Genomic DNA, 27,108 nt, shown 5'->3' with positions numbered 1-27,108 from the left:
GCCTTGTGATTGACTTGAGTTTACTTCACAAAAAACTCTCACAGGAACAAAGAGTGTTAGTTCTGTGATCCCAGTTTTATAAATGAGGCAACTGAGCCCAAGAGAGGAAAAAGGCACATCCAAGGTTACTGATGGACTTGGAGCCAGCATTCATAATCAACAGTAGAACAGGCTGTGTCACCTAAGCAATCCAAGGAACCCAGTTCAGGTGGCCCATCTGGTGAGTTCTGGTAGCTTTAACATAAGTGTGATGCCATTTTCATAAGTGTTTCTAGTGTATAATTGGTTGTTTTAGTCTGATAGCTTCTTTGGTGGTTCAGCAAAAGCCTCACCTGTCTAAAGGAGAGGTATGTTTTACTTTCAGTAGCAAGCAGGAGAGATAGCAAAGGATGTGTAATCTTTTGTTCAATGGATACTTTATTGATTACCCACTATGTGGAGGCAATATACTAGGTACTGAGGGTAGGCATGGTTGACCCTCACAAAGTCTTGCTTTGTACCTCATGGTCGCGAAGTCCTTTGAAATCACAGGTGGTCCCTAGCATAGGAAAGGAAGACATTGGTATCATCAGAATTTCATGGGGGGATGAACTCTTCAGGAGAGCCATAAATTAAAATCATTGGTAGCTCTCACTTGCAAAATGTAAAGATAACTCCACAAGTAGTTTCAGAAAGCAACAAAATTTCAAAATATTTGAAGTAAACATAAGAAATAAGCTTCCTAAAGGCTCTTCCTAAACACATTCTCTAATGGCATCCTCACATAAATATGCACATGGCATTATAACTGCTTCTCCTGGGAAGCTGGCTGTAGGGAGGAGCCCAGCTTGCATTGGGCTGCAATGCAGCCATCACTCCCACCCCCTGGTTAATAACACCTAGAATACTATTATTATTTTGGGGTATTTAGGTTGGCTTTTGGTCATCCATATCCTTACAGGTGCTGCTGTAGAGAAATCCCATAGAAAGTCTTTGACTTAGCACCTAAGTGAAGTGGAATTAAAGCTTCCTGAAAGAGGCTGGGTTCAGTGGCTAAACCCTGTAATCCCAGCACCTTAGTGGGTGGAAGTGGGAGTATCAGTTGAGCCCAAGAATTTGAGACCACCCTGGGCAACATAGCAAGACCCCACCTCTACAAAAAAAAATTAACTGAGCATGGTCGCATGCACCTGTAGTCCTACCTACTAGGAAGGCTGAGGCAGGAGGATCACTTGAGCCCAGGAGTTCAAGGCTGCAATGAGCTATGATTTTGCCACTGCCTTCCAGCTTGGGCAACAAAGTGAGATCCTATCTCCTAAAAAATCCTGGGAGAAAACATCAGCTTCTTCCTGGACTCCTGTGTTCTTATGACTTTTGGGTAGGAATCAACACAGGGGAATTTTAACAGTATCTAGAAACATGTGCAGTCTTTTGTTCAGGTAACAACTTGGATCTTCCATAATTTCTTCTTCCACATAATAGGAATGATACATACTATCCTCTGTTTTGGCTGAATCCATCAGTAAAGTTGGTTAGTTATTAAAACAGCTTCCTACTGATAGCAACTGATTCACTGGCCTCTCAGAACCAACACATTTAAAACAGTTAAATAGCGCAATTTTCTCAAGACCCTATGGCCTAAATACATTGCAATATTCTGGAGTTGGTATAAAACTCTTCTGGAGACCTGACAAGTGACTACACGTATGACTTTATGAATTGTTACCTAGACACAATGGATTCCCCACTGTGATTGTGGATCCCAAGATGGTAACTGATTTTTGCACAATGATCCTGGGATTCTACATAAGCTTTGGTATCTCTACTTTGTTTTGCTTTTTTCCCTGGAAAAGTTTTAATAATATTTCTATTAAATGAAAATGCTTTCATATTTCAACTTCACTTTAAACGAATGATATGAAGATCTAGATTTACACAAATAAGAAATCAGAAGGTCACTTCTCCCCTTGTAGAGTGGATAAAATAAATTCCTTTAAATCAAATTCAATACATTTATTATTTTCTCAGTGCAAAGCACCACATTAGACTTTCGTCATCGATTTATTCACTCACTTATCACATTTATCAAGTCTACCACATGCCAGGCACCATCCTGGGCACTCGCGATGCACCTGTAAAGAAATTCCCACAGAGCTGTCATTCCAATACAGTTCTGTTTTTAAACTTCTGATTTATGGAGAGCTTTTCAGGAACACATCTATGGTATAAAGAAACACACAGACATTCCACTGTTGGTTTTTATCAAGCAGAAGCAAGTCTTGGTCTGTGGCCAGAAGTTATTGATTTGCTATTATAGCCTATCTACTTACTAGTTATGTAATTTTAGGAAAGTTATTTAACCATTCTGTGTCTCCATCGCTCTTCTGAAAAATGGGGATAATGGAAGTCCCTACCTCATAGCTTTGTTTTGATAATTAAATGAATTAACACAAAACACTTAGAACAGTGCTCATTACATGTATTATTATTATTTATACCTACTGATAGCCACATGTCTTAAAGACAGGCATCATGTAATGTGTATATTATTGTCATTTATTATCTGAGTGACTAAAATTTCCATTATTTTATATACTTGTAATAATTTTTAGTTGCAACAGCTGTATTTTAATACCATTTCAAAGTCTTTAGTTTCCATAAAGGAAAGGTTTCACTTGGGCTATAAATCAGACATAATTCTTCTTCTTTGATTTTGAGTAAATGGATGGAGCTGGGTGTTAAGCTGTTCTTTTGTGTCCTCTGTTCTGCACATGCAGTTGTTTCACTTATGACTTTTCTAACTTATAGTCCATCATCTCAGTTATTTTTCTGGAAATTATACTACAGATAGCAATTTTGACTTGATAGAGAAGTGCAGCAATTTTTCTCTTCCACAATGAAAGCAATACAAGCCTTTGATGATAATTATTACTCTTGTACCTTACTGTGATAAAGGAAATCTTTCAATTGCACCTTTCAGGTGAAGCCATGGTGTTTTGTTATTAGCAGTGTGATGTTATACTGAAGATTTCTAGGTCAGTACTGAATCATTTTATTAGGAAAAAAAGAGAAAGAGAAAGATAAAGAAAAGATGATAGGACTTACAAAAACATATGTATTACCTTAATGCTGCCAGTATTGAATTTAGTTTTAATATTTGTTTCCCATGAAAAAAGAGTATAATGTTTAAATGTTCTTTAATCATTACTTGGTCACTCCTTTTCAATTGTAGGAGCCAAGATATTTGCAGGCTGCCAACAAGCTCATGAGCTACCAGAGACACATTATCAGCATGGGCCATGGCTGCCAGCTTCACATATTACCACCTGCCAGTGAGACACAGTCCTGGGTCTAGCTCGCAGACTGCAGTTATCCAGCATTTGTCTGCATGTGAAGCTATGATAGACATCACACAGAGTGTTGGGCAGACATGTCTCTTCCCTAATTAAGGTTCACTTCACAAGATAGATGGTGATGATTCTCAATGTATGTCAAACCAACTCATGAGAAAGAGCAGGCAAAGAGATTATTATGCTGGTGGTCAATAGAGGAAAAGCCTGTTGAAGAAATAAATGCTATTCTTCCAGTCATGTGAGAAAGTGTCCATGGAGGAACAGGGATTTCCTAACATGAAATTAAATAATGAGAAGGGAGGAAGAGCTTTCCAAGAATAGGGAGTAACATGGGGAAGGTCCTGTGATGAGTGTGGCATGAATAGATGCGAGAGCCTGAATAACCCACCTGAAAAGTACAGAATTACAGCAGAGAGAAAACAAGTGGTCTGGAGGGACAATGAATAAGCCTTTGAAGTCAAGCATGAAACCCTTATTCCCAGTGCCTACTGTAATCAGAATTCTCTCTTGTTAATATTTTATACTTTTTTGGTTACTCGGATGGCTAAAGGTAGAGTGATGTGGTACAGGCTAAAGTATCCTTTAAAGTTTCCTCTCTGTCACAGATCTTATTGCTGTGAGGCTTGGGTTTGGTTTGGTTTGGTTTGGAAGAAATTATATTTCTTCCCCCAGAAAAATAATTATTCTATTATATTTTATTCAATTATTTTAACTAAATTGAATTTTAATTCTTCTTCCCTAAGGGGAAAAAAGTCTTCTGCCTTCTCCTAAGCCACAGAGATAAAGAAAGAAATGGTGATTGCCCTTAAGATGCCAGCATCCTAATGAGGTAGATTGGTGGCACCAGCCACAAATGCTGAGAGCTATCACAAAGTTCTGAGCAAAAAAGTGTTTTTTTAGTTTGTTCAGGCTGCTATAACAAAATACATTAGACTAGTAGCTTCTAAACAATAGAATTTTATTTCTCACAGTTCTGGAAGCTGGGAAGTCCAAGATGAAGATCCCAGCAATGTCCATGTCTGGTGAGGACCCATTTCCTGATCACAGAATTCACTTTCTTGCTCTATCCTCATGTGGTGGAAGAAAGTAAACAAGCTCTCTTAGGCCTCTTTGATAAGGGCACTAATCCCATTCATGAGGGCAGAACTCTCATTACCTAATCACCTCCCAAAAGCTCCACCTCTTAATGTGATCACCTTGGGAGTCAGGCTTCAACGTGTGAATTTGGAGGGACACAAACATTCAGACCACAGCAAGTGCTATGGAAGCCAGAGAGGGGTATAGCCAACTAAACAGCTTTGGAGAAGCCAGGAAGCCACACTGAAGTGACTTTGGAAGTCGGTGATAAAAGAGTAGGAATCTGTAAGGAGCAGGGCTGAGAGTGTGAAGGACTTTGTGGCAAGGAAACAGCTCAGGCCTGAACAGGGTGCAGAGTGTTCAGAAAATGGTGAAAAGTTCAGGGCAACTAGTGGGAAGTGAAACCAGGGAATTATCACGTGCACAGATTGTGTAGGACCGCATGTGTCCCGGTTAAGAAAATTGATTTTATTTATTGACAGCAGGAAACCAATGCAGCACTTTAAGCACAGAGCCAGAGAGTCCTGTTTGTTATAATGCAGAGAACTGGTGGCTGTATGGAAGCTGATCTGACAGGGAGAAGAATAAACTGAAAATAATCCATGATCCAGGACAGCTGCCCTGCAAAATACCCACCAGTTTTCTATGTGGATAAAAATGTAGACAAATTGTTTCATTCTACTTTGAAAACTATTTTAGAGCATTCAATGTGTGTTCCCAATATAAATGAGTTAATATAAAAAAGTATCATTTCATTAAGATATTGATTCTTAAATTTCCACTACTGAAAATTATCCAGTGGTGTAATTGTTTGGGCCAGAGTCTACTAGAATGTTTTTTAGCTAAAAAGCCAGATCAGTCTCTAAGCTTGTCTTCTAGTATTTCAGTTTCCTGTCCATAGTCAGAAACTGGAGAATTTCAACTAATCTAACAAAAGGTTTTAACTAATCTAACAAAAATATCTGAATTGCAATTCATTTTCAAATAAAAAGTTGTTTTTCTTCTTAAACCGATAAACTAGAATGCCACCAGCCCCCGAGCCACACACAGCTTCATGGAGCAGCCTCTCGCCAATAGTGACTGGCACTGTGGCCTTTTAAATGTAGGGGAAGAAGCATCAGAGAGCTAACCTTTTTCCAAAGGAAACAGACACATCCTGAAACCATTGCCTTTGACATCCCTTGAAGCCATTTCCTTGGAATTCCTTGAAATCTACCAGTGTATTAGGTTTCACTGACCTGTCGCCTATAAACATGGCCAGAAGTGATTTCTAGCTCATGCAGGCTGCTACGCAAATCTTTCCTTAATCCTTTAACATGTGTTTAATACCTCAAACAGGAAAGACTGTAGCAGCTTTATTTCCTCACTGCCCCTTCCCAGCAACTGCAAACACTTCTTCCCACATCCCTCGCTATGGACTAGCCCTTGGGTTACAGGTGCCAAGCCCTTTGCCGTTCCTTCCACTGGTTCATGTAGACACAGAATTATGCCTGGAATGCCCAAGAGCAGCGAGTTGGGTGTCAGTCATGAGGGGTGGCTGACCAAGGCTGACTGTGTGCACTGCAGGCTCTGGGTGCTGAAGGAAGAGAAGTCCCCAGAGTACCCCAGGCAGGTGCCCCACATGGTAAACAACTCCAGCAGTACAAGCTCAGAAGCCTGGTATTTAACTGGATTGGCCAACTTTTTTTCCTTTTTTTCCCCCTTTTCTTAGTCTAAAGTCCTCAGGCCTTCTCTGATCTGAAATATTCAGAAGATGAACATTATGGTAATTGGTAATTGTACAGGCACTTTGCAAACATCAAGTGCTTCATAAAGTTAAAATGATACTAAATTCAGTGACAGCTTTATAGACCTGAAGGCCTGCAGACTCATTTTGCAGATATAAACAAAGAATTTTATTACATTTTTATTATTTTTAAATTCTAGCTGATTTCCTGCTATATTCAAGTTTATGATGAGTACATAAGTCTCTTCTCAGTCCAGAGATATGCCTTATTGAGAAATCTTCCCCACCTCAATCTTTGGCTTCTACAAATCCCACTCTTTGGAAGATATCCCACTGTGGAATGGGTACTCCCCCACACCATCAACTATTCACCAACAATCCCTCTCCTTGACCTTCCAACAAACAGAAGTTGATGCTCTCCAGCTGAGGCCCTTCCTTCTCGGCCTAGCCTTTGTAAGAACTGTTTGTGTTCCTGTTGGGAACTACAGATTAAATCCCTGATGAACGTACCTATCTTCCTTGCTAGCTCAGTCTTTTGCAAACCTTTGAAAATGTTGTCTAGGCCATTTAGAAGGGACATAATAATATTTAAATCAGGGTTTTTCAAACTGCTGATCATAACTCATTAGTGGTTCTCACAAGCAATTTAGTGGGTTCCTAACCAGCACTTCTTAATAAATAGTAGACTAGAGAAAATATCACAGTGCATTGAGAAATTAGAAGTAAATTTTGTTTCATAAAACTTGTTTCAGGGGTGTGTGCATGTACACTGGGTTGTGATATAACATGTATGCCTTAATGGGATCATAATCAAAAAGGTTTTAAAACCTTGATCATTGCTGGTATAAAATTCTTGTGTAGGAACCCTCAGGCCTTTCCCCTAATTGCTTTAAGTACCCAGCAAGTTGAGCAGGGAGCTGTGAGAACACAAAGGAGAGAGAGCCCTCAATTCTGGGTTTATTTTGGAAAAGTTAACAGTTGTTGGTAGATTCGAGCTGAACTTTGAGAAAAAGATGGAATTTGACTAATAGCAACTGGAGGGAGCTGAAGTAAAGGCCAGATTACGGGGAGAGAGAAGCAACATGGAGCTGTGGACACAGCAATGAGTTCGAAGATCTGGCTGCTAGAGATCCCTCAGCCCCTCAGCTATGGAACTCTAGTTCCAGGCCTGCCCTGAGCCACTATTTTCTAATCTGCAAGATAAGTATAATCATATCTGCCCCACAGAGTAACTGTAAATTTCAAATGGAAAAAGGTGAATGAAACCACTTTGAACACTAGAAAATACCAAACACAACATACGTGTTTTCTTTTTCCAGACAAAGCAAAGGTCACAAGTAAAGGTGCAAATGTGGAAAACTATTGTGTGTGCTTGGGGTTAAGTGAGGATTGCAGCTTGGCACATATAAGGTTGGCCAGGGAGGAGAGACTAACAAGATGTGTTCAGGGAAATCTGAAAAGATTTTGAGTATCAGGTGAAGGTGTCTGGATTTGACTCAGTAAATAATGAGGAATCAGATGATTTGTAGACATAAGAGTGACATAGTCTTGTTTTAGAAAGAGCTAACAGCAGTGATTAGGGAGAAGTCACGGGGGCCTCAATTATGGTAGTTGCAATGGGAATAGAAAGGAAAAGTATAGATGCCAGAAAACTCTGGCCTCAAATCCATAGAATCTGATGCCGCATTATTGGGGGTACCAGGACTGCAGAGAGAAAGGGCCAGGCAGGTGCCAGTTGTGAGGAAGTAGGAGCCCCAGGTGACTGTGGGGTTCCAGCCCTCATGACTAGAAGTCTGCTTATGCCAGTCAAAGAAACAAGGAAGGCAGAAAGACTACTCTTGTGGGGAGACAATATGTGTGGTTGGTTCCCTGTCTCCAGGTAGAATCCTATTTATATGAACCTGCTCCATTTACCTACTGAGCCAGTTCTTTGAGGTAAACAAGCCACTTGCCCAGCCTTGCCTCGCAGATGGAGTTCTCTAAACCTCTGAGTGAACTTGTTTTTCTCTGAGTGGCTCTCTCATAGGGGGATGCTCTACAATTAATATCCTACTCAAAAATAGGCAGAATACTTATTTTAGTATTTTGTGCTAATTCAGTCTCATCAACTTCTCTTCTATCTGTAGACTTCACTTAAGTTAACCCCCAGGTTAACTTATGTTATGAATACAACATTGATGTACCACATCCTACCAATCAAGTTCAGACTCAATCGCCTGGAACAGCACAGAGCATGAGTCAAATAGCTAGGTTCAGATCTTTGTCACCTACTAGCTGTGTGACACTGGGAAAATTACTTGAACTCTCTGAACCTTGATTTCATAATCTGTAAAATGGGGACAATGACAATGATAATACCTATCTTGCAGGATGTTTGTGAGATTCACACTATTATACTTAACATACATAGCATAGGGCCTAGAAAAATTAGGTCCTTGATAAAGGGCTGCTCTTGTTATTATTATTAAAGGACATCAGTTGATGGGCCCCACCTTCCTTCACAACCACATGCTGAAGCTTTTCCCTAGTTCTGTGGGATGAGGCTTGTCCTGGTTCTGTCCAAAGAAAAGAGCTTCCGGGGCTGACCTGGCAGGACCCACCTCTTTAGGAGCAAAAAGATTATCACCATCCCTCTCCTTTCAGGTAAGCACCTTTAAGCTCAGCTACAGGCTCTTCAGGCAAAATTACTTTGTTCCAGCTCAGTGATGGTCTGAAAATGCTAAGTGTCCCTCACAAAGAATAAATAGGCAAAGATGGGACTGCTACATGCGTGTTACTCCCGTCTGCCAGTAGCTGGGGGCAGAGAGTTGGAGACTGAGGAACGAATAGGTCCCCATGGCTGTAGTCAGCAGAGACCAGGGGCAGCTGGCTTCCTCCTGCCCCAAGATCAGGGGATTCTTGGGAATCTCAACATGCAGTTGAACCCCAGCAGTCACAAAGCAGCAAGATTAGGAGTCAGAAGTTCTGATTTTGAGCCCAGGCTTTGCAGGCTGCATGAGCTTGAACCAGTCTCTCTAAGCTCCAGTTTCATTTGTAAAGTGAAGGAAATGCCCCTCCTTGTTTTTTAACCACAACAGCAACTCCCCCGTACCCAAAGCGTTCTAGACACAATTTCATGAACTCCTAAGACCTTGACAACCCATGATTCTCATATGGTATTCTCCATGTTTTTTAATAGGCTTGGGAAGTATAGTTCATTTTTTAGCTTTTCCAACCTAAACTATATTGCACAATGGAAGTGCTTATAACAAAGTATTCTGTAAGAATTTGGCTTTTTATTGGCCAAACAAAAGATACTTTCATAAAAAAGGAGTATGTATTCACTCATGGTTTTATATGAAAAAAAGAGATGCCTAGCCCTCTGTTTTACACTTGGAATCTATTTTCTAGAAATATGGTGCACTTGTCTTGGTTTTTGTCCTTACAAATTCAACAAAATGTAATAGCTCTGTTTGATGGCATATAGTAAATAAAGGTGCTTTCTTAGACTCCCAGGAAGTAAATAATTGGCATATTAACTTCCTGTGATTCAATCACAGAAAGCTTACATGAAAATCAAAGAAATAAATGGAATAAAGTCCAACAGACTGCCATCAATAGCTGCTTAACTTCGGGCCGGGCGCAGTGGCTCACGCCTGTAATCCCAGCACTTTGGGAGGCCGAGGCGGGTGGATCACGAGGTCGAGATCAAGACCATCCTGGCAACATGGTGAAACCCTGTCTCTACTAAAAATACAAAAATTAGCTGGGCCTGTAGTCCCAGCTACTCAGGAGGCTGAAGCAGGAGAACAGCTTGAACCTGGGAGGTGGAGGTTGCAGTGAGCGGAGATCGTACCACTGCACTCCAGCCTGGCGACAGAGTAAGATTCCCTCTTAAAAAAAAAAAAAAATTACTGCTTAACTTCTTATCCAGCTTTCGACTGAGCTGGTTTTACCCTATTTCTGATAGAAACAAGGAAGCAATCTTACCTCACTTATGATATGCCAGAACTCATCTTTTTATGAGATAATTTAAATTGATTGTCACCTTACAAATATATTTTTCTAATGGCATCCCCCTTATCATCTTGGTTTTGGAACAATCCTTTCAAAACAGAATTAGAAATAGCTGCTTACTCACAGATCTATAAAATACATCTCAAGTATTTGGAAGAGAGGGTTGAAAAGATAGCTGTCCCAAGTCTATCAGAACAACTGTGGTTGAGTGGGGGCAGGGGACAATATTGGTGGTCTTTTTGTTATAGCAAAGGGCAAGAAGCATTTCTCTCTCCTTACAGGTAAGGAAACTGAGGATCAGCAAAGCTAGGACTAAAACCCAGGGCACAGGATTCCCCTATCCGGGTGCCCTTTCCTTACCCTGTGCTTTATAACTCTGGACCTTAAAGAGATGTAGTTCCCATCTAAATTCTGGTTTAGCCAAAAATGCCTGCATTTTCTTATGCCAGATTCTGTTTGGGGGAAGATAGAATTTCATTTTTATTCCTCCATTTATCTGTTTCCTTTGGGTTATCTTCTTGATTTCCCCTTTTATCTTTCTCATCATCCATTTGTTAATGCAAACAAACAAAACTATTTCTGCTTCTTTCCCACAACTGCCATCTGATTAAACTCTACATAAGGTCCCTTCTTTATTAAAGCCCTAAGTAATTGGTTGTGATGCTTGTGAAGATTACTGGGCCAATACATGGCCACATTCAATGACGAAATATAGCTAGGATGTTTCTTCTGAGAAAAATTTGACCTGTCATCTCATAGCCTCACAGATTGGTATATTTTGGAGTTGTAGCCATTGCTTCAGTGTATGTCTCCTACCAGGTCCAAGTTAAGATCGTTGAATTGTTAGATGCTTTTTATTTGAGGCTTACATGGTGAGGAGAAAATAGAAAATTCTATTTCCTTTCATCTGCTTCTCTTTTTCTGTCTGAAAAACAGAGAAAAGTTAGACTTGTTCTTGAGCATATTTATTATTTGATAAAGAAAACTGACAAGAGTCATCTGAAAAATTTTGTAGAGTTTGAATATAAAGTTCTTACTATTTCTTCTCTCATTTTCTATATAGTTAGTATTTTATTTCTTTCCCTTTTCATTTTAACCAAATTTTTGGTGTTTGTTTTTTTGAGACAGAGTTTCACTCTTGTTGCCCAGGCTGGAGTGCAATGGCACTATCTCGGCTCACTGCAACCTCCGCCTCCCAGGTTCAAATGATTTTTGTGCCTCACCCTCCCGAGTAGCTGGGATTACAGGTGCCCACCACCACGCCCAGCTAGCTAATTTTTTGTATTTTGAGTAGAGATGGGGTTTCACCATGTTGGCCAAGCTGGTCTCGAACTCCTGACCTCAAGTGATCCCCCCGACTCAGCCTTCCAAAATGCTGGGATTACAGGCATGAGCCACTGCACCCAGCCTAACCAAAGGTTTCATAAAAATAAGATAATATTAAAATAGAACAGAAAATACACATACTACAGAAAAAGAAACAAGACTTTAGAAGATTATTTTTAAGCTTATTTTCTGCAACATCAAGAATCAGTTTTCTCTAGCAGTTAGCTCAGCCTTTATTTCATTAAGAATAATGGGAAAATTTAAGGAGGTTTCCATCTGAGTAAAGTTTTGGTTTTCATCCTCTCCCTCCATTGTTTAATCATCTGGACTACAGTTCTTTTTATAGAATAATCTTCTTTTAGCCAAGTGAAAAGGCAAAAGTATTTTTTCCATAGGTTTTTTATGCTGAGAGAGTTTCAACTGGCATATTGGGAGAAATCTATATTCAGGTAAGAATATATATATAAGGCTGGGTTTGTCTGTGCTTGGGCCCTCCCACGAAGTCTAGGGAAGAGGGAATTGTTAAAACTGGACCTAGGTCTCTTTTCCCTTTAGCTTAATTAAAAAAAAATCTTTGCATTCAGTAGCTTGAAAGAGGACATTTATTTTCCTCCTTCTATAGACAAGCTGTATTAGGGTGGCATATGAATAAAAGAGATCCTTCTTTGACCTGATAGGGACTCCAGTTCACTAATGTCTGTCCTTTCTCCACCTTCCTACTTGTTCAGATTGGAATCCATTCTCCATTATTTCCATATCACCCTTGCAAACAGTCTGGATTCCACCATCTTTTTCTTATACCCATCTGGACAAACCCTAAGCAGAGATGAAGGCAACATGTTGCTTTTGGGCACACTATATCTGCATAGATGAGCCCTGTTGGAGAGATTTACACACCTGCAGAGACTGGTTCCCTTATTTATTATTGATCAACAACTTCAGATAGACCCATACTACCCAACTATCCTGCTTTGCCTCTCTCATCATTTTTATCCTCAACTGCGCCCAGCCCATTTGCTCTCCTTCTACTCATTCCTCAACCCGCTTATCTGGTTTCCATCTCAACAACTTTACTAAAGCAGCTTGTTAGGTCAGCAATGACCACCATATTGCTAAACCAGATGGATATTTTTCAGTTCTCCTCTGATGTGTCTTTTGAGCAACATATATGATACTGTTGATTGCTTCCTCCTTGTAATACTCTTCCCCGTATCTCCCCTAACTCAATACTCTGAATTTCCCCCTGCTTTTCTGGCCATTTTCAGGTTCATCTTTCTTTTCCATTAAATGCTGGAACTAATAAAGGTTCTATCCAAGGCCCCCTTCTTTTCTCTGTCTTCTATTGCTAGGTGATTCCATCTGTATACTTGGATTACAATAACATGGAAACAAAAACGAATTTATACTCAAATTTATACTTCAGTCATATAGATGAAACTTATTTGATATTTCCTCTTGTATGACTCAAAGATACAGTCATTATATCCAAAACCATACTCAGGAATTATCTTCCAAACCTAATCCATGTTCAGCATTTCCTTCATTCTGTTATGCAAGCAAAAAGCTCAAGATTTTTCCTGGGTCCTCCCTCATCCAGTTATTATGGAAATCCTCTTTTACCAGTTTTACTGCTCTCAGAGTTTACAGTCATGATAAATACTTCAGAATCTTACGATTGTTTATTATTATTTGGTTGAATGTTTTTAAAGAACTACATAACACTTTTTTTTCCCTCCAACACACTAAAACAAGAAAGAATTATAAATGGGGAAATGATGTAAGTGTAAAATACTGCACAGGGTCAAGTCTTTTTTGAAAAAAACAATTACATGCCAGGAAACATTTTGTTTTTTAAAAGAAAAACCACATTAATGGTAGGCACCATTTCTGTTACCTCCTCAAGGTCAGAGTCACTAAACTACACACAGCTGAGACAGATAAAAGACTGCAAGCAACAGCAAAGAATTTCAAAAGGTCCAAATGGACTAATGCCTTACCTTCTTAGGGACATATATTTCTTACATTTGGTAGAGTTGTAAAAGAGTTTTAAAGTTAATTTTCTCATCATAAAATTTTGTAAATGGGCATCATCATACTGGATTTTTTAAGAGATCTGTAACTTGGCCTGTAAAAGAGGTATCTCTTAATATATTAGAAAATAGAGAGTAATACAGAGTTGGAATGAATATTTTGCCCTATTCTCTTTTAGTCTTGACTGCTTATACACTAGCAAAGAGAAATATATTCCTCTGCAAAGCCTCCTGAGAATACAGAGATAAATGCATCAGGATATTGAATTGTTTGAGAAAGTAAGAGCTGGATTTTTGCAAATAAACTCTTGCACCCATATGAAAGCTCGGTAGTCATAGAAGCTTTCCCAAATAATATGCCTTCCTCTGCCAATACACAAAGTAACCTTTGTCAGTTAATAATGAGCTAATTGTTAACCTGAACAACAGATGACATCAGAGAAAATTGGCATAAATTATTCCAAAATGAACTGTAAGTGAATCTGTCCACTTAATGAATCTAATTTACATGATTCTTCTCCCTGCTGTTTCCTTTGTAAATAATATTTTATTTAAATAATTGCCAGCGCAAAAGATAGAATCATAATTATTCTGGGAGTTACATGGATTTGATAGGTAAACCACTATTTCAGCCATAACTTGCAAGCTGGTTAGACCATTGATCACTATACCTGGGTGTTAGTTTAGATAGAATATTGCTGAGGTAGTCAGCTCAGTACATTGTTGAGGTCTCAAGAGCACAAAGACTCCTTGTTGGGAAACTCCTGAGACCTAGAACCATGTTTCCAAGGCAGCACTACTAGGTAAATATTCTAGGTGTATATTCTCTGTCATTTTTAATGTATGAATAGCAGACTAAAAGTGCTGCTTTTTATACCTAACCAGGAATCATCTTTGACACCATCTGAAGAATCAGTGGTAGACTCACCATCTTCAGAGTCCTTCAGCTTCCACTAGACCATTTAATTCATTTTGAGGGGACAAAATAGAGACTCCTGCAGTTTTCTCTCTGTAGTATTTTCTTGCTGAATCCAAGACCACATTAGGAAACCATGCCATTGATTTTTTCGACTGCTGCTTGTGGCAGTTCTTGCCTAGCTGTTGAAAATTACTTTTTTTCCCCTCTTTACATCTTGGTAGAACATCTTATTCTGAAAATTGACTATCTCATCCTCCATTCCCATGCTTTGCCTGGAAAAGAAAAGATGTTTAAAAGAATGCCCTCCTGTTCTTGCCACTACAAAAAAATCAAAACATTTCCTGTCATACACTCACACACAATTAGTCTCCTTAACAATAAAGAGGAAAAGAAGTGGGAAAAAGATATCCATGACCTCTATTGGTGTTAAGTCTATAGGATACACTCAGCAGAGTCAAACCATCTAGCACAATCAAAACCATTATCTCCTCCTCTGGGTGTCTAAACTGCCCATATCAGTCATTTCAGTGAATAAAGAAATAAACACTAGAAAATAGGACAGTTGTAGATTTGAGAAAGAGTAAAAGTGTGGTTCTATGTACAGCAATGATATCACTTGTATTATTACAGTCGTTTTTATATTACTAGCATTTGGGGATTATATCATCTAGCATTTGAGGTTGTTTTGACAATTTGTTCACATATAGATAAGAAAGAAGGAATGATCTTTTCAAAGAGAGATGCATGGTTAAAAGCATGGCACGTGTATATTTGCATGCACATGCACCTGCACCTGAGGTTGAACATGCACCAGATACACCATACCCCACCTGAGTGATTAAATAGATCACTCAATAGGAATTTTTCAGGTCATTTTCAGTTTTCTCAGTCTTTTGAAATAAGGTGATATTTTATGGTGCCCACAGGGGTTTGTGTCTGCAAGCATTGCCTGATTTTAAAACCTTAAGTTAATCTTGACAAATCTGGCTATTGGAAGCTGTTTGGCCTTGAAGGTTATTTTATTTGTGAGTCCTGCTCTAGTTGCTACGTAGATGGTGGCATTGGGTGGGGTGTTTAAAATCTAAGATAGTCCAATAATAAACTGAAATACATCAGCAATAAGGTTTATAAGTGACCTCATGAGGAATCATCTAGCTTCTTAGATCAGGGTCTGCTGGTCATAAAGGTGGATCACTTGAGGTCAGCAGTTCAAGACCAGCCTGGCCAATATGGCAAAACCCTGTCTCTACTAAAAATACAAAAATTAGCTGGGTATGGTAGCACATGCCTTGTAATCCTAGCTACTTAGGAGGCTGAGGTAGGAGAATCACTTGAATCCAGGAAGCAGAGGTTGTAGTGAGCCAAGATGGTGCCACTGCACTCCAGCCTGGGTGACAAGAGTTAGACACTGTCTCAAAAAAAATAAGAAGCTCTAATGTTTGTTTCATTGAGAGATCCCTTCCTAAGGGACCCAACAAGCAGCTTCAATGATGGTCAGTAAAGTATGAACCTTATAACCATAGTTTCCACGTTTCCACCTTTGCCTCCTACAGAGGTGGCAGCAGAGCTGGGTCCTGACTGTGATGCGGTATTCCCATAACACAGCTCCACATCCAGAGGTAGTTTCACCCAGAATCAGTGAAACTCAGCTTTCAGGGCTCTTCATCTGCATGGGTCCTTTGTAAGGGACCAGTGTTGATATTCAAAAGTGTGCATTCTTTTTATTAAGAATAGCCTCCAAAATTAAGTAACCTTCAGACTTCATGAAATCGGGATCTATCCCCATCCATGTGAGTAAACACTACAGGGAAAATATGATAAATTAACGGTCTTATCATAATATTAAATATTACAATAAATTATGTGATTGTAAAAAATTTCAATCCCTAGCACCTATATAACACTGTGTTCTGTATTTGCATATTAGAGTCATTTTGGTAAACAAAATTTTAATTTATTTGAACAGGGTTCAGGAAATCCTCAGGAAGTTTAATTTGCAATTTGGTATCTGAAGCTAATGTTATTCCTCTCCACATTTCTCCTCAAACATTTGGCACAGCTTTTCCTACCATGGCAAGCAACTTGTCCCATTCTGAAAAGTGTGTTAAATTCACAGATACCCAATAATGATTATTGCAGGGTGTTCTCCAACACGTTTCATCCCTTGGTCTAAATTTACATTGTACGACTATGACCTGGGATGACTCTCTTGCCCTCCCTTGTAACTCAATACAGTTATGAATGGATGACTATTTTTATAAAATCCTACTCTGGAGTTCCCAAACTGACAGGCATTGGAGGCTCCCAAACCGACCCCATCTCAGGTATATATTCTCAAGACCAAAAGTTTATGAAAGCTAAGCCCCCTTAAGCCCCCACTACTCCAAAGGAACTGCAAAAGCAGCACATGAACAGTGAAAAAGATCCTAAAGAAATTCACCTCCCGATCACACCAAATTAATGCTATCCTGAGATACATCCAGCGAAAGGAATTTATCATATTCCATATAAGTGCCAAAAGACATTTGGACAGACTTTCAGCCTAAAGGATAGTGAGAGGGATAGTCTTAAAAATTTTAAGGATTTCTTTAGAACTTTCTTAGAATTAAGTGTCCTATTCAGCTTAATTATTCTGCTACCAGCAAAAGTGATAAAGTTCAGGTGATCCTAAATGCAGAATATATGTGGAAGTGAATAAAGCCTTCTGCACTAATAACTAGCAAATTTCAATAAATTTCCAATCTCTCTTTTTCACATTTCTTGTACCAACTCATTTATATTGTCATTCTAGAAAGAGCACATAAAAGGGTGTCTGGAGATAGATTTCTGGATGTTAAGAGAATCTTTACTGAGTGGAGATAAGATCTGACCAGGAGACCTTTTATGAGTATATTCAGAAATGTAAACTGATGAATAAGGTAAGGGCAAAAACTCAATATGATTGCATCTAAGATAGGATAAGGAGTTAATGCCCCTTTCCAAGAGAAATCTTGAAGACGGTACAAAAGTGAGCCCCAGGAAAGATCTGAACTGAAACCTCTCTAAGTGTCTCTTCAAAGCCTCCACTAGCTATAGAGTGGTTGCAATGGAGAATCATCTTGTTTTCCATTAAGAAATTCCAACTACTCATTAGTACCTGTTTTATTTTTCCCACTATAGCCTCCAGGCCTACCACTGTGCCTGGCACAAAGCAGGTGCTCTAATAAATGTCTAGTTAATGTTGAATCAGCAGGTAATCAAAATAGTCCTTCAGTTAAATGATAGTAAAATCCCGAATGTATTCCTGTGAGAGACTTGCCTTATTTCAGGTTGGTGTTGAGCATTGTCTTTTGACCTCTACCTACTGTTTTATTTATTTATTTGCTTTTCCTTTAACTTCTGTGGTCTGGTGAGGTTGTGCACAGAATCTGGAACCTAAGACTGTATTAGGCCAGTCAGGCATGAAATTATAGTTTGTTGGCTGACAACAAAGCACAGGGTGCTCAGGAGATGAAGCGTGGTATAATAGTACTGAGGGCTTCTAACATCAGTTTAATCAACCGTGATTCCAAGTCACTTATTATTGTGTTTACAATGTCACGATGCAAAAAGTTCTCATGTTATGTTCTCAGTGCTTTTGAGATTTCTCCTATGCATTAGTCTTTGACTTGGTTGCTTTTTTTATGTCAGTTAATACCTTTTGGAAGCCATAATTGTACATAGCACACCCCATCATTCAGGCAGCAGCATCCTTTTACAGAAGCAGTTGTCACTCCCAGAGTTGTATTAATAATTATTTTGAAAAACAGTGAATTGAGCAACAATTGTTAACATGAACCTAATGATCAGAACTGAATACAACCAAGCTCAGCTTTGGAACAGGAAAAGAAACTATCAGAGTAGACGTGATTATTGAGTATTCCAGAGTATAGCTCTCAACAGTCTGCTCTTTTAGTCATTAACTATTGTTCACCAGCTACTGCAACATTTTTAAATGATGTGGCAATACAATGTGATGGGAAGCCTTAAGAACATCAGGGAAAAGAATCTGAAGAGTAATTTATTTACGTTAAGGAACAACATAGTATGCCAGTGTAGAAGGGGGGAATGTAACATAAAGAAGATAGCAGGGAAAAGGAATGCTATCTACTGCATAAGAAATGAGCAGCCTGGGATTCAAGCAGAGAAAATCCTCAACCAAGGCTTGAGCTGGGTAGGTAAGCAAAAGAGCCGGAAGCTGCATTTCTTCCCTCCAGCCACTCACCTCATATGCAGCTGTGCAAATTGCAATTAATTATGAAAGAAAAAGATGACAGACAATACATACTAGTAGGGAGGGAGGCTCAGGGGCCCTGTCCAAGGGGCCACGCGATGAACCTCCACACCAGGAGGAAGCTCTAATGAGAATATTGTGAGATAGAGCAAAGCAGAATTCCAGGAGACTCACAAATAATTATTGATGTTGATTGCCACCATTGGTGGCAGGTGGTGGCACAGAGAAACCAAAATTCCATCCCTCAAGCTGTCAACTGACACAGTGCCTTGTGTAGGAGACAGCAATAAGATTTAAATTATGGCATCTGAAGGGTCCCAGCTTTCTCAACCACTCCTTTGCTGTAATTTACTAATAAATAAGCCAGGAATGCTTATCAGAGAACAGAAGTGAAGAATTTTTCAGTTCACATAACATTCTTTTATGTAATAAGTTAAAGGTGGTGTGATGTTGAGGAACATGGATTCAAAACACATGGGTTCAAACCCCCAGCTCTTTCACTTAAAAACTGAGTGACTTGGGCAAGTAACCTTTTCTTATCTCTGTTTTCTAATATTTAAAATGGGAGAACGTGTCAGGCACCATTCTCACGTTCATAACTCTGGTAATACTTTTGAAGCCTGGATATGTAATCCCCTGGCAGCTTTAAGTTGTTTTTAACATAAAGATGATTGATTTGCCCTGGACCATTCTGATTCTTTTCCTCTACCCAGTGGTTGCTGTGAGTGAAAACAAGCACCTGTAAGGCCATTGGGGTGCAGTCAGGTGTAGCATTATTTTTAAAGAATGCCTTTTAAGTATATGTATTTATGTCCCAAGATCTGTACATACAATTTTGGTTGGGAATGGTTTAATCGGAAATAAATGATTAAACCGAGCTGTCTAGCTCTCTCGCTTACTGCTTTTCTCCCTCCCTCTTTCTCTCCATGGGTTTCATGAAGGTGTTTGTTAAATATAACACTGCTCTGTCTGCTTGTCAGGATTTTCAGTCTGACATAGAGAAATACCAAGACCAAATAAGGCCAAAAATATTTACAATGTCCTTCTCTTTGTCACATTCCTTGTGCAAGCTGAAATATTACAGAAAACACAGTTTATTTTTACTTATAATGAATCCTCTTAAAATGTATTTAGGCACAACTGGGTTGATGGCCATAACACTTTGACATCGCAATCACAATGAGAGCTCTTTTGTTTCTTGAAACTCCCTGAGACCACTATGATAACAGAGCCAGTTTTTCAGCCTGGTACAAGAAGTACACATTCTGTATCTCTCCAAAGATATGTGAGTATATGTTTGAATAGGGCTTTTAATTTAAAGAGACATGCATGTTCATCTCTTATACACAAAAGTCACTTAATTAGCATTCAGAGATCCCTCCTTTCTTCTTTTACCTTTTTCCTCAAGGACAGAATAGCTAAAAGCATGTTACTCTCCACTGTGGGACCATGACTGGTGCCACTCCAGCTCTGACAAGAAGAACCCAGGCAGATGCCTGGGTCCAACAAAGGACACAAGTCTAGGAAGAAAGGGATCTGGGCACAAGGCCAAAGTCACCATAGGCTACAGATTCCCCTTCCCTGTCTTTAGTTCCCCCAAGAACCTGCACCAAGGTTTGCCAAGCGGCTTCTAAAGTGGTGGTTTCCAAGTGTGGAAGCAGTTCAGAATCCCCTGGGGCACTTGTTTAGAGTTCACTTCATTGGCACTAAAGATTGGGATTCCGGCAGCCTGGGGTTAGGGCCAAGGGAGCCATATGTTTCTCCAGTGTCCCAGGGGATTCTGCTATAGCAGGTCATCAGGAAAGCTCTGGGAAAGTCCACAGTCCTGTGAAGGAGCTGCTCTGCCAGATTCAAGTAGAGCCTGACTGCATCAGGGGACGTGTGAATGATCAGATCCAGTCAAGGAACAAGCAAGAGGAGTGAAGGAGTTATCCTTAACTCTTTGGAAGTAGTAGGCAGTTTCATCACTGATTTCAGCTGATGTTTCCTATCAGGTGACATACGGGTAGAGTACACATTACAAAATACAATTTAGAGAAGGCTATAAATGCCTCGGAAAATCCACAGTGGCCAGTTCTGAGTGAGGGTGGGGGGTGGAAGGAGGGAAGCTTCTGATCTCTCTGAGGCTGAAAATTCAATTCAAGGGAGAGAAAAGCCAGTTATATCCTTGGTATTGAGCAAGCAATTTAATAGCTCTTTGCTCATGGTAGGGACTCAAGTATTTATTAATAAAATTATAATATTCTCTCCCATACTATCCATAAATAGTTTCCTTTAAAATATATAGATTAGCTATAGTTTAGTCATCCAATTTGGAATAATTTGGGGTTTTACAAATAAAAGGAACTGTGTAGCAAACCATGGTGCCTGCCATAACAATGTGCTCCTTGTGTCAATTTTCCAGATAACTGAAGCTAATACTTTAAGATTTTCTGTATTTTAAAAATTTTTTTTAAATATTAATGTAGTAAAAAGCACATAAAAATTACCACCTTCGCATTTTTAAGTATACAGTTCAATAGTGTCAATTATATTCACATTGTTGTAAAACCGATCTCTAGAACTTTTTTATCCTGTAAAACTGAAACTCTATACCCATTGAATAATTCCCCATTTCCTCCTACCCTAACCCCTGGCAACCACCATCCTGCTTTCTGTTTCAGTTAATTTGACTACTTTAAATAGCTCATATAAGTGGTTATTATGCAGTATTTGTCTTTTTGAGACTGGCTGATTTCATTTAGAATAATGTCCTTAAGCTTCATCTATGTTGTAGCATGTGACAGGATTTCTGTCCTTTTTAAAGCTGAAGAATATCCTATTGTATGTATTATACATACCACATTTTCTTTATCCATTTACTCATTGATGAGCATATGGGCTTCTTCCACTTCTTGGCTATTGTGAATAATGCTGCAGTGAACACCGGTGTGCAAATATCTTTTGGAGCTTCTGCTTTCAATTCTTTTGGATATATACCCAGAAGTGGGATTGCTAAATCATATGGTAGTTCTATTTTTAATTTTTTGAGGAACATACGTACTGTTTTCCATAGCAGCTGCACCATTTTACATTCTCACCAACAGTGCACAAAGATTCCAATTTCTCCATGTCCTCATCAACACTTATTTTCTGTTTTTATGATAGTAGCCATCCTAATGGATATGAGGTGATATCTTATTATGTAGTCTCCTAATGATTAGAGATATTGAGCATCTTTTCATATGCTTGTTAACTTGCATATCTTCTTTGAAGAAATGTCCATTCAAGCCCTTTGCCCATTTTTCAATAAGGTTATTTTGTTATTGTTGAATTGTAGAAGTTTTAACATAGTCTGAATATTACTCCATTATCAGTGGTTTGCAAATATTTTCTTCCATTCCATTGGTTGCCTTTTTTGTTGTCTGTTTCATTTGATGTGCAGAAGTTTTTAAATTTATGTAGAAGATGTAGTACCATTTGTCTATTTTTACATTTATTGTCTGTGCTTTCGGTGCTATATCCAAGAAATCATTTGAGTCCAATATTATAAAGGCTCTCCTCTATGTTTTCTTCCAAAAGCTTTATAGTTTTAGATCTTATACTTAGGTCCTTGATTCATTTTTAGTTGATTTTTCTATATGGCATAAGATAAAGGTCCGAATTAGTTCCTTTGCATATGGATATTCAGTTTTCCAACACCATTTGTTGAAGAGACTATCCTTTCCCCATTGTGTGATCCTGACTCATCAAAGATCATTTGCTCATACAAGAGCTTATTTCTAGGTGCTCTGTTTTGTTCCATTGGTTTAAATGTCTGTTTTTATGCCAGTACCACACAGTTTTGAATACTATAGCCTTGTAATATGTTTTGAAATCAAGAATTATGAAACCTTTAGCTTTGTTCTTCTTTTTCAACAATGTTTTGATATTCAGATTTCCTTGAGATTCACATGAATTTTAGAATCTTTTTCTATTTCTGTAAAAAATGCCATTGGGATTTTGACCAGAATGTTATTGAATCTATACATCATTTTGGGCAGTGTAAACATTTTAACAATATTAAGTCTTCTGAGCCATAAACATGGAATGTCTATTTATTTCTTTCATCAGTGTTTTGTACTTTTCAATGTACAAGTCTCCTCCTTGGTTATGTTTATTTCTAAGTATTTTATTCTTTATGATGCTATTGTAAATGGGATTGTTTTCTTAATTTCCTTTTAAGAGTGTTCATTGTTAGTGTATAGAAACACAGCTGATTTTTTGTGTTGATCTTGAATCCTGCAGCTTTTCTGAATTCGTTTATTAGCTCTAACAGATTTTTTGTGGAATCCTTAGGGTTTTCTATATATAAGATTATGTCATCTGTGAACAGAGATCATTGTACTTCTTCCTTTCCAATATGGGTGCTATTTTTTTTTCATGCCTATTATCTCTGGCTAGGACTTCCAGTACTATGTTGAATAGCAGTGGCAAAATGAGCATCTTGCCTTGTTTCTTAAAATTTGTTACTTTAAACATGATTTTATTTGGAAAGTTTTCTGAAATGCATTACATAGTCTTCTCATTAGGCATATCTTGGCATATCTTTATGAGCTGGGGCTATCATTATGAGTTAGCTAATATATATAGTTGTAATGCTCTGTTTTCCTCAGCACTTTTTGGCTTCTACAACAAAAAATGACTCAGGTCACTTTATAATCAGAATATTATTACTGAGCCTTTATTGTCTTCCAGAAACTGATACATACCTTACATGCATGATTTCATTTAATACACACAATAACATTATGAGGTAAGGGTTGCTACTAAGCCTGTTTTACAGAAGAGAACACTGAGGCTCAAAATCACAAAGCAAGTAAGGGTCCAAATTGGGTCATGAACCAAAATCCATCAGACTTCAGAGTCTACACTCCTATTCATTATGAGATAGTCCCTCCAGTGCAGTGGGTGACTAAGTCTTAACTCACATCTTCCCTTGTGGTATCTATCACTTTTCAGCATGTCTGCTTCCAACAGCCATCTGCTAATATATGCTCTTTCTTGAAATCTAATGACCAGGATTGTAAAATCAGAGACCTTATCTTTAAAACCCATTTTAATTCCACTGGCCATGACTGAGCACCTATAGGTGGATCCAGACATCTCCTAAGAGACAAGTTCATGGGCTTTATAACAACTCTTTTCAGCTATGTTCATGCCAGTTTTTCCAGACATGTACAGGATCAAAATTGGATTTTGGATTTTCAAATTATTAAAAACAACAAGAAGTCCAATTGATTGGCATATACAAATGTTTTACCCAGAGATTTCTTATGTCTAGTGCAGTGCTCTTTGTACCAATTGTAGCAGATTATTTTTTCAAATACAAAATTAATAAAAGCAAAACTATTCTAGTCAAAGTTGGGATGGAAATTGTAGAGCTGAGTGCAACTTCACCTTCACTTCCCCATGACATCCACTGAAGTTTCCCTCATCCACTAAGAAATCCTGGGGCTCCACAAAAAACAGCTGGAAAGACAAGGTTCTAGAGTCTCCTTCCAATGATAAGTAAAAAAGAAGCTAACATAATGCGTAAGATTTTGCCAAAAGAGTAAACCATAATAAATACAGTAAATAAAGCATCTCTTACTTTGTTTCATTTCTAGGAATTAATACAATCTGGTAGTTGAAAGCACTGGATTCAAAATCAGGAATTCTTCACTCTCGTGCGTTCTGTTCTTGGCATTCTTTGTTGCTAGGCAAGCCATGTGGCTCACCTGGTTGCAGTAGCATGCCCCTCCTAAAGCCAAACCTTCGTGGTCTATCCCCCAGGTCAGGAAGCAGCCTGCTGGCTTATAAATGAGACCCACATTGTTGAATTAAATGCATAGCATGGGTGCTGGCTATGAGAGCTGCCTTGGTTGTATAGAGAGACTCTAGAATAGAAGTTTCAGACAAAGCAAGAATCTAGTGTTTACTGTGAATACTATTGCTAGTACTAGTTTTCTGCTTACTAGTTCTGAAACAATCCAAATAATTAGGCAGCCATGGAGCATTATTTGCTTGCTAAATAACAATTAGGGAAAGAAATCCAATTTGTATGGATGTTTTTAAAAGGATATTTAAAGTGAGCCAACGTGTCTCTGATTTGGGCAGGGGGTGGGAGGTGGTGGTTCTTGGTACTGTTTGTTCACAGAAATCACAAGCGTGAAAGCACACTTAGGCAGGACAATTGTGCAATGTGCATACAGTGAGGATTTGAGCCAATCAGAACATGAAATGCACAGTTCCTGATGGGTAAGGATGACCTTGTTTTGAACCAGAGAGAAACATTCACATTCTCATCAGTTTTCCCCTTAAAATACTACAGTAGATGTATTGGCAGTTGTAGTTGGCATCAATTACCTTATGACATTAAGCAAGTTACTTAAAGTCTCTGACACTTTGTTACCTTATCTGTAAATTGGGGATAAAAAATACATATGCAGATGATTGATATGGTGGATTAAATATCTATAGATAAGTCAGCAGCGATATAGATGACAATCAAGAAAGCAGCCATTATGAGTAGTACTATATGAGTAAAGGCCCAATGGAAGCAAATCATTTCCCATCTTCCTGAAGTCATCCACTCGCCTCTCTAAGTATACATTAAAAAAGATAAAACCTCTTCTGTCTAATAAATAAATGTTTTCATGATCGGATTTACAGACAAGTGGATCTCAACCCTTGGGCACAAATGAACCACTTGGCTTTTGTTTTGTTTTAAATTCTGGATTAATTCATCAAGGGTGGAACCTAGGTATTGACATTTGTAACAAGCATCTCAAATGTATTAGTGGGCCATCAGGTTGAGAACCAATGACTTGAACTATTAAACAGTTTCCTATTGGTTTTCCTGATTCAAGATTCTCCCCACTCTAATTCATTCTCCAGTGCACCGGTTCAAATGGTCTTCCCAATAATCAAATCAGGATAGAGAATGACAGCACACACTTGTCATTTCCCTATTTAAAAATCTTTGCTTCCTTTGCCTGTAACCAAGATGGTGAATATACTTCTTCTTTGTACCAGTTCCAGTAAGTTGGTTGAGGTTTTTTAGAACCCTACATAGAGAAAGATTCCAAGGGTCGGCCTGGGCTCAGCAGGAAAGAATACCATTCATGCCATTTTAGGGATATCTGCCATGAGGATAGACAGAAAGGAGCTCTGGAATTTTCCATTCCCAACGTTCAGAATAATGCCAAACTCTAACATGACAGGAAAGATCCTGCATAAGTTATTTCTCTAGTTGCATTTCCTCCCTATGAGCCAAAAGCTACATCCACAATCTATTTCTTATTTTCTTATTTTTCCTCCCAAGCATGAAACCTTAACTCCATGACTTTACTCATGCTGTTCTCATTGTCTGGAATGACCTTGTCCTTCTTTCCTCTCAATAATTTCCTAATCCTACTTCAAGATTCATGTTGAATGTCACATTTTCTGTGAGGATTCCTGACTGTCCCAAATATAATTTCTCTCTCTCTCCACCTCTAAGCTGCAGAGCATTTTTTTCCTATAACTGATTTTGTCACACCATATGGTAATTTACTCTATGTTTACGTGCTCAACTCCCCTAATATACAATGCACATCATTGATGCTCAGTAAATGTTGGTTAAATGAATGAATGAATAAATGAATGGACTCCTTGGTGGCAGATACTATCGCTTAGTCATCTTTGTTTCCCAGTGCCCAGCGAGTAACCAACGCATAGTAGGAGTTCAGGAGGAGCCTACTGAATAACTGAATAGTGTCTGCAGGCACTGCTGCCACCCATATGGCACAGTAATCTGGGCTCATTCTGAGTCACAAATCACAATCTGCCAGAAAACTTCCATCTGGAGAGACCGCTCCCCACAGCAGCTTTTCCTTTCAGTCTTTAGGCCTGTTTTGTTCCCTATTCAACAGGAAATAATTGAATGCTAGCACTGACTCAAAAATAACTCGGGAAGCTATAAAAATTGTAAAAGGTCTATTAGTAATATTACACAGGATACTTTAAGGCAGCCCTGCAGAGTAGCATGCATCTAGCTCCCAGAGTTTCTTTATGCATTAATATTGCACATGTTCTCCTTACCCATGTGGGCAAGGCAGCCCACCAGCCCCTCATAACCCTCTCATGTGTACTTCAGCCTTATTGACTGCTCTGTGTGGCAAAACTGATCAGCTGCTATATGTGGAGTAAATGAAAAATGCTCAGGGAATGCTCAGGATTGTCTCTAATCAGTTAATGTTATACAGAAGGAATAGTTCATCCATCCTCTCTTACCCCATCCCTCTTGAATAAAAAATGCTGTACTCTATTAACTAAAGGTAAGATTCTGCCCACAAAGACTTTCTTTATATGCATGATAATGCTGAGATTCACAAAGAGTTAAGATTTCTCGATTCCTTGTGATTTACTCATTTAAATCAGCGTCACTACAGAGCGGAAACTATTTTGGC

At 38.7% G+C, this 27,108-nt stretch overlaps 1 protein-coding gene and 1 long non-coding RNA gene across 2 annotated transcripts in view; one reads left to right on the top strand and one right to left on the bottom strand.

Annotated features, from left to right (window-relative positions):
- SLC9A9 (solute carrier family 9 member A9) overlaps positions 1-27,108 on the top strand; it is a 582,779-nt gene that overhangs the window by 490,115 nt on the left and 65,556 nt on the right. The window lies entirely within an intron of this gene.
- On the bottom strand, positions 10,737-24,546 carry LOC104005776 (uncharacterized). Its single transcript, XR_001713695.4, has 4 exons — positions 24,270-24,546; positions 14,416-14,678; positions 13,455-13,582; positions 10,737-11,056 (listed from the first exon to the last, which is right to left on the bottom strand). It is a non-coding gene; the product is annotated as an uncharacterized LOC104005776 (long non-coding RNA).

The sequence above is a fragment of the Pan troglodytes genome, chromosome 2 (assembly GCF_028858775.2).
Source record: "Pan troglodytes isolate AG18354 chromosome 2, NHGRI_mPanTro3-v2.0_pri, whole genome shotgun sequence".
NCBI classification, from domain to species: domain Eukaryota; kingdom Metazoa; phylum Chordata; class Mammalia; order Primates; family Hominidae; genus Pan; species Pan troglodytes.
Note: the sequence above shows the minus strand (reverse complement) of the source record. Positions and strands in the feature narration are given on the sequence as shown.